The sequence below is a fragment of the Aulonocara sp. 'chitande type north' Nkhata Bay genome, linkage group LG7, assembly GCF_057382095.1.
Source record: "Aulonocara sp. 'chitande type north' Nkhata Bay isolate Kocher_YH1m ecotype deep benthic linkage group LG7, A_spYH_male_GT1.1, whole genome shotgun sequence".
In the NCBI taxonomy this organism is placed as follows: domain Eukaryota; kingdom Metazoa; phylum Chordata; class Actinopteri; order Cichliformes; family Cichlidae; genus Aulonocara; species Aulonocara sp. 'chitande type north' Nkhata Bay.
The window spans coordinates 36,494,490-36,511,035 of record NC_141350.1 but is presented as its reverse complement, the minus strand read 5'-3'; the positions used below and the strand labels follow the sequence as shown (position 1 = coordinate 36,511,035).

General features: G+C 41.9%; 1 long non-coding RNA gene and 1 pseudogene across 2 annotated transcripts; one reads left to right on the top strand and one right to left on the bottom strand.

The window, feature by feature from the left end:
• The first annotated feature begins 493 nt into the window (after positions 1 to 493).
• Positions 494 to 2,582, top strand: LOC147325645 (uncharacterized; annotated as a pseudogene). The gene is made up of 2 exons (XR_015130088.1): positions 494 to 564; positions 839 to 2,582. The product of XR_015130088.1 is annotated as an uncharacterized LOC147325645 (transcript).
• Positions 2,583 to 2,790: 208 nt separating this feature from the next.
• LOC147325644 (uncharacterized) lies at positions 2,791 to 5,493 on the bottom strand. The gene is made up of 3 exons (XR_015130581.1): positions 4,904 to 5,493; positions 4,643 to 4,735; positions 2,791 to 4,156 (listed from the first exon to the last, which is right to left on the bottom strand). It is a non-coding gene; the product is annotated as an uncharacterized LOC147325644 (long non-coding RNA).
• Positions 5,494 to 16,546: the final 11,053 nt, after the last annotated feature.

The following is a 16,546-nucleotide window of genomic DNA, read 5'->3' as shown; positions in this document are numbered from 1 at the left end:
TCACCATGTACTAGCTTGTTGTTCATCATACTAGTAGTAATGGCTAAGTTTAGCATAAAATCTCCCCCGATACCGTCACCCCTGTTATTGCTATGCACTGTAACAGGGGGGACACATGGTAACAGGGGGGACGTAAGATGATAGAAGTTTAGTGTTTAGGGTTATTTATACAAGTGTGTATTGGTAATTATTATTAACCTGTATATATATACTTTTAGAAGATTTTGAATAGTATACATTTTTCAGGGAATGGCACCAATGTCTGCTGCGGAGAAGCAGCGGCGCTACCGAGCACGTCGTGATGCTGACCCTGAGAGAAGACAGATATATCTCAATAAAGAGAAAGAGAAGTGGAGAAAGGACAGAGAGGAAGGGGGAAAAAAAGAAAGTGGCAGATCTCAGTGAACGACAGAAGAGAGCACAGAGAAAGCAGTGGCGAGAAAGGAAAAGAAAGCAGAGGGCTAGTGCCAAAGGCAGGACAGAATTTGAGGCTATGAATACTCCTCCCCTAAGTCCAGAATATTCCCTAGAGCCAGAAAATGCCCCGCAACCAGGACCCTCAAGGTTAGAAGAAGAGTTGACAGTTCAATGCTTTGCTGATTAGGTAGATTTTGTATTTGAATGATAAAACGTGATTTTGCCCTAAAAAGAGAGAGAGAGTGAGTGAGTGAGTGAGTGAGTGAGTGTGTGTGTGTGTGTGTGTGTGTGTGTGTGTGTGTGAGTCTACCTGCCTAATACATTATAAACATATAATATCCAACGTCTATCTTATACTGTATCTAAACATTTATCTAAACATATATATATAATAATTGTGACAATATTTCCTGTGTTGTAGGCAATACATTGTTGGACGAAGGAATATTAGACAGGGAAGAAGGAGACTCAAGAATGAAATTAAAGAGCTAAAGGCCTTGTTGGAAAAGGAAAAGAGAAAAAAGAAAAATACAAGAAGAGGTGCCAGCGTTTGGGTGGGGAAAAAAAATCCCCACGTTCTAAAGTGGATGCACTGCTGCGTCATGAAACAGTTAGCAACACAATTAGGAAAAGACTATTACTGCAGGAATCAATCATTGAGGAAATCAGGAATAAATACAAAAACACCAAAAAGGAACGAGAGAGGCAAATTATTGCAAAAACGACAATAGGAAAAATTATAAAGAAATACAGGCTACAGAGGGCTGCACAGACAGCTCTAGGCTTTTCAAAAAAGCGTGGTCAAAGACAAGATGGAGGGCTCATAACCTTTGAAAGAAAGGAAAGCAATAGATTACCAGTTGATTGCAAGCAGAAAATAAAGGCCTTCTTCTTAAGAGATGACGTCAGTCGGATGACAACAGGACGAAAGCAAACTAACTCAAAAGAAAATAAAAAAACAGAAACGTTTGCTAACTGATTCACTGAAGAATCTGCACCATAAGTTTCTTTCAGAAACGGAGCATCAGGTCTCATATTCTTGTTTCTGCACCTTAAGACCATTTTGGGTTGTGGTGCCCACAGAAGCTGATCGTGAAACCTGTCAGTGCAGGACACATGAGAACTTACAGTTCATGGCCAATGCCCTGTATGTCCAAGGTCTGTCAGCAACAAAACACATTGAAGAGATGGTAGATGCAACAATGTGTGATGCTAAATCCAAAGTCTGTGCATATGGTGAGTGCAAAGACTGTTTCAGTACAACACACACACTCTTGAGACCTCCTAACAACACAGAGATAGCCTTTACCAAGTGGTCTCTAGAAGAGAATGAAAAATTAAATGATGGAGAGGTATCTGGTAAAAAGTCAACAATTACAGTGAAGACAACTGTCATGACAACAGAGGATGCACTTGCAGGGGAATTTCATGACGGACTACTCAGATTTAGGCGGCACGTCTTTAATATCCGATGGCAGTATAGGGCCTACAGACAACTGAGAGAAAATCTGAGAAACGATGAATGTCTGCTACATGTAGATTTTTGAAGTTTCTTTAAGGTGGTATTTTTTGTCACTGATGTTATGTCCACCCTGTTACCTCCTGTCCACCCTGTTTCTCCTCTGTCCACCCTGTTACCTGTGTGTTTCTTTTGTTAATTAAATCAAATCAACAAACATAATGCATGTCTCTTTGGTTATTGGGAGGGAATGAATCAGCAAAATTAAGTTACTTAAAAATGGAGCCAATTTTTTTTTAATATTCCCTTTGAATCTAAAAACAATCTTTTGAAATTACACTGTGTCTTAAAACTGAACCTGTCTTCTTTCAATATAATGCTTGTTTAAAATACTTCCTTGAAATTTCCTTGCAGATTTTAAAAAGGGACATTGTAGCTTTTAGAAAATGTAAATATTACTATAACTGTGCATTCAAAACAGTTATTAATAGAAAATTGAATGTCCTGTAACAGGGTGGACATTTGGCACGTCATGGTAAAGACTTTGATTTTAAAAAATATTATAATATAATATCCTTAGCTGGACCAATACATTTTTCTTATAGGTTGAAAATCCCTCTTTTAGATGAAATGTTAAAATAATTCAAAATTTTGTATTTTTTGATGAAGAGTGATCACACTGAAATGGCACCGAATAGTAGGAATGACCCATCTATACATTGTAATTAGGTGTTTGGACCTTTCAGAGGTCTTCAGCAAAGGTCTAACACTTAACTACAGAGTACAGGTGACAACTCAAAAACCTTTTTACACTTGCTCACGAGTTACCATTTATAACATTCAAGATCCTTGCACTTCAATAGAAAACTCTTACACTAAAGCTTACATAAAGTGTAAATGCAAAAAAAGGGTGCTGCATCAACAACTTTATTTACGGTGAGCCTTGACAAGGCAAAGCTTCTACAGGGAACAACACTGCATAAGGCAATATTAAATGCTTAAAGTGCATGACCAAAATTTAAACATTGGAAACAACTTTCCGAGTTTCAACAAAGTGACATTGTAGTGTGCCGTAAGATGTCAAATTCAATACAACTGTGATTATAGTCAGATCTGCAGATTTACCACAGCAACTTAAAAATCACTGTATAATGCAATTACAGTACAGAAAATAGTTAAGTGACACAAAAAGGTAAAAACGATTTAGTCCCCAGTTCCAAAAATCGGATTCAGAATTATAAGTTTTCTATTATATAATAAATTTTACAATAAAAAAATGCATATAGCAAATCTCAAAATATTCTTAATTAAATGCTAAGACCAAAAATCCAGTACTTAACTTGAGTACAGGTGAAAACCTTAGAACCTTTTCACATTTGTTTGCACATACACTTTAACATTTATAACACTCAAGATCCTTGACCTACAATGGAAACCTGGTACACGAGAACTAATATGAAGTGTAAATACAAAAAAAAAAAAAAAATTGTGTTGCTTTAACAACTTGAACAAAAGCCTTCAATGAGGCAAAGCTTAAACAGGGAAACAACACTGCATAATGCAACATTAAACGAAGTGTGTAAAATAAAATGTAAACATCTGAAACAACTTTCCAGTTTCAACTAAGTGACAGTGTAGTGAGGAGTAGGATGATTTCAGGATCTACAGTTGTAGGTCTGCAATGGCTACAGTCTGCAGAATTACCACAGCAACTCAAACTGAAGAAAATGTTGTGAAACAAGAAAATATATCCATCTGCGTAATTTTGTCCTCAGTTCCAAAAACTCAGTTTCTGAATTATGTTTTCTTTTCCACAATCAAAAGAGTAAATCTCCTAAATATTAAAAACTATGACAAAATATTTACAAACAAGGATCAACATATATATATTTATAAACTTTTAAACAGTAAAACAGAGCACTTATTTTGGGAGACATTTCAATCTAGAAGAGTCATTGCGTCTCCTTTTGGCAGAGTTTGTTCTTCAGCACTTGTATTTTGTTAGACAGTTTTTTGTCTTCCAGTCCCATGAGCACCTTCTGGAAGAACTCAAATGTGTAGCGAAGTGGCTTTGGGTAACTCAGATTGAGGCAGTAAATTAGCCCAAACAAAAGTGCACACCCGCTCGTCACATCGTGAAGATCCTGCAAGACTGTGCATCTCTCGATAATGATGCCAACATCTTTAAGGGAGTAATCAGGCTGTGCTCCTTCATGGATTATTTTATAAACACGCCAAATCCATCCTCTCAAGCTCTTCAGCTTCCATCACGTTGAAATCCTGAAAAGGACAGAAATATTTTAAATCCGTTGTATTTTGGTCCTTGCATCATCTATCTATTCACTCCATTTTAGTTAAAATGGTCCACACTATCTTAATTACACATATCCCTGAATGAGATTGAGGAGAACAGACCAAAGAAAAATGTGGATTTAAGACTATCACCAAATAAAGACCAAGAAGAAGATACATGAAACATGGACAGAGGGCAGAAGGAGTATGCATTAATAATATTATCAATATTCTGCTGACCAGGGTCATTTTCTTTAGTTTCGCATAAAACAATGTAAGTGAATGGAAACAAAATCCTAGTATTTCCCATGCACTTTATTGTTGTAAGCTAATTTAAAGAAAACTGATTGCTGCCAGAACAGGAGAATGCCTGGGCTTGTTTAGAAAATACATTTTTCAACTTACAAAACTCTGGGAATTATGACAGTCAAAATTTTACTGAGGGGTGGAATATCCCTTTAAAAATAAACTTACCATGTACTCTTTGATGAGATTTTCAGGGTTCTCATTCAGGTATATAATCACAGCTTTAAGGATGCATTCACGCTTCACTTCGATTCGGGAACTCTAAACAACAACACATGCAGCGCAATTACTTTTTTGAAGTTTTTAGAGACCCCCACAGAACTTAAGTCAATTTTTATTGTTTTTTAACCAATTCATAATTGTTTAAGTAATTTTAAACATGCTTTTTGCAAGCAAGTAGTTTTTTGTGTTAGAGAATGAGAAGCTTACCAATTCATTCCCATAAAGATTATAAGTTATGAGTCCAATTACACTGATTGCGATACATTGGGTCGTGGAAAATGCAGCTTTAGCGTGGTGTACCACCCGAAAGAAGGAAGATAAGTGTTGTTGCATAGGAGTACTGTTCAAAGGAATCAAAAACATTTTGATAGAGATTTCCAAAAATTAATGACAAAAAACTACACACTGTCACGTTAATATGAGGTATGCGGGCTACCACCACATTTGCAGTATTTATACCAAGTTTGAGTGAAAAAAAATAATCTACTGTGTCACTGAGTTGTGGCGAAATGTGAAATGTTGTCTGCCTTTGTCTTTTCTCAGTGTAGCTAATTATTCCTTTGGACAATTAATGAGTAACAAAAAAAAAGAAAAGAAAAGAAAAAAGCTACAATGCCAGCAACGGCACTTATGGCCTCTAGGGGCATGAGTTACTTAGTTCTGCTTTGTGTCAGGACCAAGTTCAGAATATAAGCCAAAAGCGAGATGAGAAGTATAACGCAGGAGAGAACAAGAATAAAATGACCCAAGAAAGTTAAAAATACAGGTTAATAACCAGACCTGAGATCAACCTGCAACTAATCTATTAGTTACAGAACATTATAACAAGACAGAATACCTGTGAAATTGCAGACAACACTGCTGTGATCCGCCGCGCTGTTTCCCCTCCTTTTTTTCGTAGAATCTTCATCAACTGGTCAGAGTACTCTTCAAGACTGCTCATGAATGTGGACAGCAGTGGAACTGTGGTGATAACCTAAAAGACCAAATAAGAGAATTCAAAATGTAAAATTGCGTATTAAGGAAAAAGTAAATAATATGAAAGCATTAGGTACCTTCAACATGCACTTTTGGAGCACAGCTCAAATCTCCGCAGCTCCAAATTCCACAACCAGCAACCTGAGAGAAAAAGAAAAACAGAAAAAATTAATCGTGTACAGTGAGACACATGCAAAGGGGTAGCACAGAGATGGTCTAAACTTAAGAACAATCCTGTTTCTTTTAAAATGTATTAATAATACAAGTTAAATTTCAAATGCTCCAAAATTTCTATTACTCATTTCATAAATCTGTTCCTGTGAGCACGTTTACCAGCCCAGTCTGTGAACGTGACCCACTTGCCCCCAAAAATAAAATCAAGTATACTGGGTGGCTAGTGCTCCGTTTGTATCGGTTTGTGCTGGTAAAATCCTCGTTTGTATCGCTAGGTGTCAAAGATATTACACTTTTATTTAATAGGTCATTCAGAGTTCACCCCCCCAAAGCAACACGAAAATGGCCCAAAATAGGTCAAAACATGCCACAAAATGCTCGGGTGCGAGCGAGCATTTCCTACGACTTCTACATCACCCGGACGCTCACTCGCGCCCGTAAGCACGGGGAGCGTGCTCGACGCCCGTGACGTCATCGCGGAAAAATAAAACATTAATAACCGGTTAACCGTAGCAGCACAAATGTTAATTTTACCGGCAAACAAGCACTAACCAAGCAGAGCATTTTGTGGCATGTTTTGGCCTATTTTTGGCCGTTGTCGTTTTGCTTTGGGGGGGGGGGGGCTCTTCAACTCTCAATGACCTATTAAATAAAAGTGCAATATCTTTGACACCGTAGCAAACAAACGGAGCAATAACCACCCAGTATACTTGATTTTATTTTGGGGGGCAAGCAGGGGTCACCTTCTGAGGTCTCTTTGAGACTTGATGCGCGAAGATATGCAAACTACGCAGCTAGCGGTTCTCTTCAGTGAAACAGAGTATGGACTCGTCGACAATCACTGCACATGTATCCCAATTCTTGTTCGGGCTAACTTTCTCCTAACTTGATAGTGCAATAAAACAAATAAAATAAGTGTGCTATTCGGAGTTCGAATGAAATTTTAAACGCAGATGGGACAATATGCAAATGAATGTTTCCAATGCTAGCAAAATGCTACAACCTACAGAACACATACTGCCCACATATTTACCGGAAAAATATACGCCATATATTATCACAAAGTACTAGTTAAATTATATTCTATTAAAAATAGGAAGAAATGACCTTAACTCCAACGGATGAATCGTGATTAATCCCTCTTTCCAGACACGTGGCCAAAGCACACTGTGGCGTCGATGAAGAAGGTCAACGCGTATGCGCGAAGATTTTTTTTTTCATTCTCTGCGCATGCTCAGAAAGGATGTGGAAAGGGCTCTTTGGATTTAATTAAATGTGTTCAATAAATTGGAAATATCAATATTATTTAACATTAAAACGGTATAGAATTAATTAAATCAAATTTAAAAATATTAATTACACCCATAAGATTAACAATTTTAAGTATATTGAACATAAAACTAAGAATTAATTTTTAAAAAGCCCATGTTTCGTTTCTTAGAGTGTGGAGCATGGATTTATACACTTCAGAACATTATTGGCTAAATCAAAAGAGCAGTAAACCTTGGAGCAGAAGCAGCAGGACAAGTCAGCTTACCACAGCATGTCTATAAAGAAAACAAATCTACTTCAGCTAGCAAGAGAAATTATTATGTGATTTCTTTCTTCTTCTTTTTTTGTGTCCCGTTTGGATCTTTAGCCATCAGAATTGTTGTCTTAAGGCCAAGAAAGATGCCAAGCGGATTTATTTTACCAAGTGGATCATCATGGCCTTGCCATATTGGTCCATTTGATTGACCTTTATTATACAGTAATTATGAATTTATTTTATTTTCAGTTGCTACAAACGGGACAGACATGAATGGGGGATAGGACAGGGAGAAAGAATGAAAGAAAGAGAGGGAGAGAAAGAAAACCAAAGGGGAGAGGAGACGGTGAGAGGGGGGGGGGGGGGAGAGAAAGAAAAAAAAAGAAAAACAAACAAAACACCTGGATCACCTGTATGGAGAAAAAAAACAGAAGAGAAAGCAAACAACAAAGAGCGACATAATAAAAAAAAACAGCACCATCACAATAAACTAGCTAGCAGTAGATATCAGTAGATAGTAAATAATAAACGATATTGTGCAGCACGCAAGATAGACAGCGCACAACGTGCTTTGAAGCAGCAGCCAAGAAAGCTGTAGTCCGCGTCTGTGAACACCCGTGTGTACACCTGTGTGCACACCTGTGTGGATCAGCATGCTTGTATTCCAAAGGTTTCTCCATGTAACGATCTGCTAGGGAGTGTGGGGAGCCATAGCCCCGTCCTCCAGGGTATGAAGCAGGTATGGAGGAGATCCAGGCCCCAGACATCCAGAGGCCCCAGAGTACGAGGACCCGAGGAGGACCACCAAAAGGGGGGGAACCGTGCCACCCTCCTGGGAAGAGCTGAGTAGAGCCCCACGGAGCAGATGCCAGAGGGGGTTGCAGTGGCGTGCCCACGGGCTCTGCCGGCAGGCAGCTGTGCCAGAGAGGACCGAGCTTCAGGCCCAGAGGCCTGAGGGCATCCCACCCCCGGAAGGAGCCCAGCCGGGCCACAGGCGCCCGGCCCCGCCAATCGGCCACCAGGAGTGAGCCGGTACATACATGAGCGCCCAGCTCATGTATGTACCGGCTCAGTGATTTATTTCTAAGTGGGTCATTTCCCTGCACTGTATTGCTATAATGGGACTGCCAACCACCTGCCAAATCCCACAGCCCAGTTACCATTATTTTGGATGTATGTGGGAAATATGTGGGCACCAATTCTGAGCCTAAACCTATGTTCTTGCTGTGATTTGTATAAAACTTCAAAGAAACTGCTTTACATATGCATTATTCAGCTGGTGCTCCCTGTCCATTTTTGTCAAATACTCTCCTTTTCAATCCAAATTTTCAAAATTTAAGGTTTGCTTTTATATTTTATCCATAAATTCATAAGACACACCTACACTGCCAAAAGCAAGATTGATATAATCTCTTTTGGTAATCACACATTTTTATAGACACGATTCATCTACTGCTATTCCTGAGGATGAAAGTACAAGCAATGCAGGAGATTAGAGACACTGTAATTTCATGAAATATACTAATTTATTCATAGTGCAGCTATGGTGGTTTATGGGTTTGTTTGTTGTTGTTGTTGTTTTCATTTTTCTTGCAAGAAAATAGATAGATATACTTACAGTGCATTTAGTGATGTTTCTAAAACAGAATATCTGTTTTATGTTTATTTCTCTTAAACAAAAACACAGCTCTTGGCAGCAACTTTATTGATCAACGGGTCTCTTAAGGACTTCTTTAGCATTTCATGGAAGGCATTGTGAGCCAATTTTTAGAGTTTAGTCTTTTCTTCTTAACAAAGACAGAATGAAGCAAAAGGAAAATCGTGGACATTTTTCAAACACTGGCATCAAGGAGACCAGAACATTCATAGTATATCACTATACTATGAATTAGCCTTGGCAAGTCAGTGTTTTGTCAGTAAAAGTTAGACTGAGGTAAAATGTCTCTATCTGACCTCACAGTCATGGAACAAGGATATTGCAACCAGTGAATTTAAAACATTATCAAATGCCAAAACATTGAGATAAATTTAATGGAAACCATTTCGTTTCTCATGCTGAGCTTATTACAAATTGGGAATATGTGCAAAAATGGGAATATGTGCAAATCAATACACCAAATGGGCGAAAGTACTGGACAACATATCCATTGCACAATTATGTATCACTTAATATGATAAGGAGATTCTGCAGGTCATTAATGTATAAAATTAAAATAAAATGTATTTTTAGTGACACAAGATACAAATATTGAAGCAAGATGTATAATTAGAATTATTTATAATAAATATGAATAAATCATTGCAATTTCTTTAACCATAAAGAATAACTAAATCCTTCAGGACAATGTCACATCAATGCACTGAACTCACTATGTTATCCACCTAACAGCCTCCACATGTTCTCACTGTAATTTCCCCCCTTAGGAATGAATTTATGCTGCACCAACCTGAATGTTTGCAGGGAAATCAAACACATTTCACTCGCAGTACTCGAGCTGACTTGAATGACGACTTGTACGCGCTGACTCAGCGCCCTCACAACAACCAACACATCATCCTCCACGGCCGTATTTCGTACAGGTCCACAAGTACCGCTGCTTCGCCTCTGAACGAAATCGGTCTCTATACAGTCCATTCTCTTTTGAGCTGCTTTTAGCATCTTGTAATCGTCGTCCCAACACAGTGTGTTTGTTTTGATTCGTAGACCCCGAAAATGGTGCCGCGCTCCCACAATGCATTGCGGCGTGACGTCAACTCCAAAGCCCTCTTAGAGCTGCTTGCTCTGTAACCTTATGTCATCTACCACTCATTCAATGATTTACAGCATTTCCCAATCACTTCCCTTTTTTTCTAAAAGATCACTTACAGCTGATTGTGGAATATCATGAATTTTATGAAGTGACTTGTTGCAAGTTGATAATCTCAAGTTCAATGACCTCTTTAGAACAACTCATCCATGCTTTTTGTTCCACTTATTTGGGTTCGGGTCATGGGGGCAGCAGTCTGAGTAGAGAAGTACAGACTTTCCTCACTCTGGGGACCTCTTGGGGAGGGGGGCATCCTAGTCACATGACTGAACCACCTCTGCTATATCTCCTTCCAATGTGGAGGAGCAGCTGCTCTACTCTGAGTCTGTTTCGAATGACTGAGCTCCTCACATGATCTCCAAGTGAATAATTACGCACACCCCACTTTTCAGTTATTTATTTGTAAAAAGTGTTTGGAATCATGTATGATTTTCGTTCCACTTCTCACGTGTACACCACTTTGTATCGGTCTTTCACGTGGAATTCCAATAAAATTGATTCATGTTTGTGGCTGTAATGTGACAAAATGTGGAAAGGTTCAAGGGGGCCGAATACTTTTGCAAGCCACTGTAAACTGGAATCAGCTGTAGCAAGTGCAGGAAAAAAAAAAAAACATGTTTGTTTGATTGTCTTTTTTTTTTCTGTCCACCCCAACTGCAGATCACTGAAAAACCTTTGTAACCCAAATAATTACATAATTGTTTTTGAACTGTAATTGCGGAATGTACAGTAATAAATTGCTTTATTGCATTATTGAAAATGTATTGTAATTACAGCAGAGTAATATGTTACTTCCAGCACTGCTCTACGGTAGCCCCTAGAGACAAAGCACATACAAACTCCAAAACAATTGCAAATTCCAAAACACATGCAAACTCCAAAACACAACGGAAGTGCTCCAGGACGCTAGGGGCAGTGTTGAGCTTTTGTTACCAAGTAACTACACAAGCCAGGAAGTACCAATGACCGGATTTGGGCTGTATCCCAATTCAGGGTCTGCAGCCTTTGTCACTATCCGATCCGTACCGGAAACCCGATCGGTACCCCGCATGCGCGAAAGGTTTCTACTTCCGGTCGTAGCGTTTTACGATAGTTATGGGTCAGAGTATCTGTTAAGATGTTAAGAATAACAAGTATATCTTAAAATGTTTGCAATAATGAAGCATTTCAGTACAATGTAGACAAAAACGAAAAATAAAAAGAAAGTTACGGATCAGGACTCTCCGATCCTTACTGCGCATGTGTAAAGTCTGACCGTACAAATCGTGTCTACCCGATCCGTACCGCGCATGTGCAGATGTTTTTTTTCTTCTTCTGTTCGTTTAATGGCAGTTTACTCCCCAGTGTACGAGGATAGCGCCACCTGCTGACCGAGCAAATAAACCCTATTATAAACTGAATTATCGTCATTACAAACGTGTGTTAAATTTGATTTAGTGATAGTCGAGTGTGTTTATGCTTGTCTGTGAGGAAAGGATTGTTGGAATAGTGATGATGATGTGCGCTATCACTGTCAATTGTCAGTAAACACTTCATCTGGCTGATGAATCTACACGTGAGATATTACAAAGTCTGCATTATTAACTCTGTAATTAGGCGCCATTCTTCTTATTTTACAGCACTGTTGCTCAATCGGGGGACGCTCTCTGTTGAGGAGAAAAGCATGAATTTCTTTGTATACGGATTATCCATTGTTTAAATGTCACGGTAGTCGAAAAGGAGGGAGAGCTGTTGAGAAATGCTAGGAGCTAACTGGGCGCTAACCGTATCATTCAAATATATTGAATGTCGCAATGTTGGCAAAGAGAGGAAGTGACGTAAGATTTGCGCATGCGGGGTACCGATCGGGTTTCCGGTACGGATCGGGTAGTGACAGCCTTAAAGGCCGCATTTTAAGGCCGATTACGTCACAGCGACACGATGAAGGCTGTCCAAATTCAAAGGCTGCTCTAAATGCGGCCCTCAAATGCGTCCTTAATTTCCCTGAATTTTAAGGATGGGTCAGTGTAGCCTTCATGGCCCAACATATCCCAGATTTCATAGCGTGGCGGTGGTGTGGATAATTTTGCTGAAAAAAACGGCGGAAGCGGAGACGCCAAAGAATAAACTTTCAGAAGTAAGTACTGAATATTATGTCACTTATTTATGCGCAAATGTTTTTATAATGAAGAACATTAAAACATTACTGTTGGCAACATGTCGGGAAAGTTATGTGACATTAGCGATGTTTGTACTAACTTGGTTTTAAAGCCTTTACTTCAAAATATACGCCGTTCAATAGTTGACTTTAATCTTACAGAGAGTGTGATGATTTTATGGATAATTAAAGTCAGTCATATATCCACAAACACAACAAGCTGAAAGTCAGTGATGCTGCTCGGTTTGCAGTCCTGAATATCACGGCACAAGCAGGATTCACTGCACTGTTAATGTTAGCTATGTTATATTGCTGCCTCTGTTCGGTGGTGTCGAGCCAAACGGACTTTAACGTGTGTTTGAACGAGCTGACGGTTCACTCGTTAAGCTGAAAGAAAGATGCTTTAATCACAGGAGTCACACATGTGTTCACTGTACCATCTGGGAACTCTTCTTGTTTCGTAATAACACAAACACTGAATCCTCCTTCTCTTGTGCTGTTTTGTAGCAGTGTATACACCCGAGACTGCCACCTGTCTGTCTGTCCTGCACTCTCTCTTTTTTTCTTTCTCTCTGATTGTGTAATAAAAGTATGAACATGTATTTATAACTTACACTTGTGTTTGAATCCTGCAGCTTATCACACATTTGATTTCCAAGTGTGACAACTGCAAGTGTCCAGAGTGAGGACAGACTGAGGGACCCACTGCTGCACATCATCTGTGAGGCTTTGCACCCCTGATGATCCACCAGGACAAACTCAGCAGAGGAAGAGGAGGAGGAAGAGCCAGCAGCAGCTGACAGATGGAGAGAATAGACAGACTGTTCCCTGTTTGTGAAGGACTGCTAGAAAAGTTTAAAATAACTAATTGTCTGTCCTGAATCAGTCTTATTAGGTAATGTTCAAATAATGTTATCATTCCAGTGTTTTCAGTGTGGGAGAAAGTACTCAGGGCCTTCAAGTTACACACTATGAAAGGCAGCAACAAGTGTAATATTCAGAAACCTAAAGTATGTATCAGCAGCAGAATGGAGCTAAAAATAAATGTTTGTTTCAGTTCTATGAAGCTTTGAGTATTTTGGATTAGTAGCACTGCTGTGTTTGTTGCATCATATTGCTGTAATTGTTTATATGCTTTATATATTCTGAGGTAAGTTGATCTATAGTGTTACATATTCTATAAGGATGTTATGTGTTTGTATACTTTCTGCCCAGTTTGACCCATTTAGCAGAAGTCAGCCTGTTTAAGGCTCTGATATCTATTCTGTATGACTTAAAGCAGTTATGACATGGTCTGATTTTCTCACCCAATAAAGGAATATTTCATATATCAGTCTACTCTTCATTTTATCAGAAACAGTTATCACAGCTCGTACATTTTCTTTTTATAAATATATGTAAGCAATGAGCCAAATTTAGTAATGCCAACATACTGAAGGAACAACATTTGTCTCTTATATATGATACACCTATATATGCACTGTCAAAGATACTTGTCTTTGAGTGAAGATTTAAGGTGATAAGACATATAAATAACTGCAACTTGAATCTGTACTGAAGCTCAGTATTTGACACAGAGTTCATGTTCACTACTGTAATAGCTAATAATGATTAATATAATAACTATACCTACCTTATCGTGGTGGAGGGGTTTGTGTGTCCCAGGGATCCCAGGGGCTATGTTGTCTGGGGGCTTTTGCCCCCTGGTAGGGTCTCCCATGGCAAGTTGGCCCTGGGTGAGGGACCAGACAAAGAGCGATTCATAAGACCCTTATGAAAAGGACACCGAGGGAACAGTTTACCCTGCCCGGGATAGGGTTACCGGGGCCCCGCCCTGGAGCCAGGCCCGGGGAGGGTGCCCGAGGGCGAGCGTCTGGTGGCAAGAAGAGTTCCCAGATGGTCCCACAGCCCGAAGAGGAGACATGGGCCCATCCTCCCGCAGGCCCACCACCCGCAGGAGGCGCCATAGGGGTCGGGTGCATTGTGTGCCGGGTGGCGGCCAGGAGCGGAGGCCCTGGCGGAATGACCCCCGGCTGCCAAGACTGGCAATAGGGACATGGAATGTCACCTCTCTGGTGGGGAAGGAGCCTGAGTTAGTGCGTGAGGTTGAGAGGTACCGGCTAGATATAGTCGGGCTCACCTCTACACATGGCTTGGGCTCTGGAACCAGTCTCCTGGAGAGGGGCTGGACTCTGTCTCAGTCTGGAGTTGCCCCTGGTGAGAGGCGGCGGGCTGGGGTGGGTATCCTAATATCCCCTCGGCTTGCTGCCGGTACGTTGGGGTTTTTCCCGGTGGACGAGAGGGTTTGTTCCCTGCGCCTTAGGGTCGGGGAACGGGTCCTGACTGTCATCTGCGCTTATGCGCCGAGTGGCAGTTCAGAGTACCCAGCCTTCTTAGAGTCCCTGGGGGGGGGGGGGGGGGGGGGTGCTGGAGGGTGCTCCACCTGGAGACTTTGTTGTCCTGCTGGGAGACTTCAATGCTCACATGGGTAACGACAGCGAGACCTGGAGGGGCGTGATTGGGAGGAACGGCCTCCCTGATCTGAACCCGAGCGGTGCTCTGTTATTGGACTTCTGTGCTAACCACAGTTTGGCCATAACGAACACCCTGTTCGAACATAAGGGTGTCCATAAGTGCACGTGGCACCAGGACGCTCTAGGCCGTAGGTCGATGATCGATTTTGTAATCGTATCACCAGACCTGCGACCATATGTTCTGGACACTCGGGTAAAGAGAGGGGCTGGGCTGTCAACTGATCACCACCTGGTGGTGAGTTGGATCAGGTGGCGGGGGAGGACGCTGGACAGACCTGGTGCACCTAAACGCGTAGTGAGGGTGTGCTGGGAACGTCTAGCAGAGGCCCCAGTCCGCGAGATCTTCAACGCACACCTCCGGCAGAGCTTCGACAGCATTCCGAGGGAGACTGGGGACATTGAGTCCGAATGGACCATGTTCAGAGTCTCCATTGCCGAAGCTGCTGCATTGAGCTGCGGCCGCAAGGTGGTGGGTGCCTGCCGTGGTGGTAATCCCCGAACCAAATGGTGGACACCAGAGGTGAAGGGAGCCACCAGGCTGAAGAAGGAGTCCTATCGGGCTTGGTTAGCCTGTGGGACTCCGGAGGCAGCCGACAGGTATCGACAGGCCAAGCGGAATGCGGCTCGGGCAGTGGCTGAAGCAAAAACTCGGGTGTGGGAGGAGTTCGGAGAGGCCATGGAAAAAGACTTTCGGACTGCCTCGAAGAGATTCTGGCAAACCGTCAGACGTCTCAGGAGGGGAAAGCGGTGCTCTACCTGCACTGTGTATAGTGCTGGCGGAGCGCTGCTGACGTCGACTGAGAAAATTGTCAGGCGGTGGAAGGAATACTTCGAGGACCTCCTTAATCCCACTGACACGTCTTCCGAGGAGGAAGCAGAGTCTGGGGATGAGGGGAATGGCCCGCCAATTTCCGGGGGTGAGGTCACTGAGGCAGTTAAACAACTCCTTGGTGGCAGAGCCCCTGGTGTTGATGAGGTCCGCCCCGAGTTCCTGAAGGCTCTGGACGTTGTAGGGCTGTCCTGGTTGACACGCCTCTGCAATGTTGCGTGGAGATCAGGGGCAGTACCTGTGGACTGGCAGACCGGGGTGGTGGTCCCCATCTTTAAGAAAGGGGACCGGAGGGTGTGTTCCAACTACAGGGGGATCACACTCCTCAGCCTCCCTGGGAAAGTCTATGCCAGGGTGCTGGAAAGGAGAGTTCGTCCGTTAGTCGAACCTCGGATACAGGAGGAACAATGTGGTTTTCATCCTGGTCGCGGAACACTGGACCAGCTCTTTATCCTCTCCAGGATACTTGAGGGTGCATGGGAGTTTGCCCAACCAGTCTACATGTGTTTTGTGGACTTGGAGAAGGCATTCGACCGTGTCCCTCGGGGTGTCCTGTGGGAGGTGTTGCGGGAATATGGGGTGTCTGGCCCATTGCTACGGGCCATTCGATCCCTATACAACCGTTGCAAGAGCTTGGTTCGCATTGCCGGCAATAAGTCGGACTCGTTCCCGGTGGGTGATGGGCTTCGCCAGGGCTGCCCTTTGTCTCCGGTTCTGTTCATAATTTTTATGGACAGGATTTCTAGGCGCAGCCAAGTGGCGGAGGGCTTTCGCTTTGGTGGCCTCAGAATCTCATCTCTGATTTTTGCAGATGATGTGGTTCTGTTGGCTTCATCGGGTGAAGGCCTCCAGCTCGCACTGGA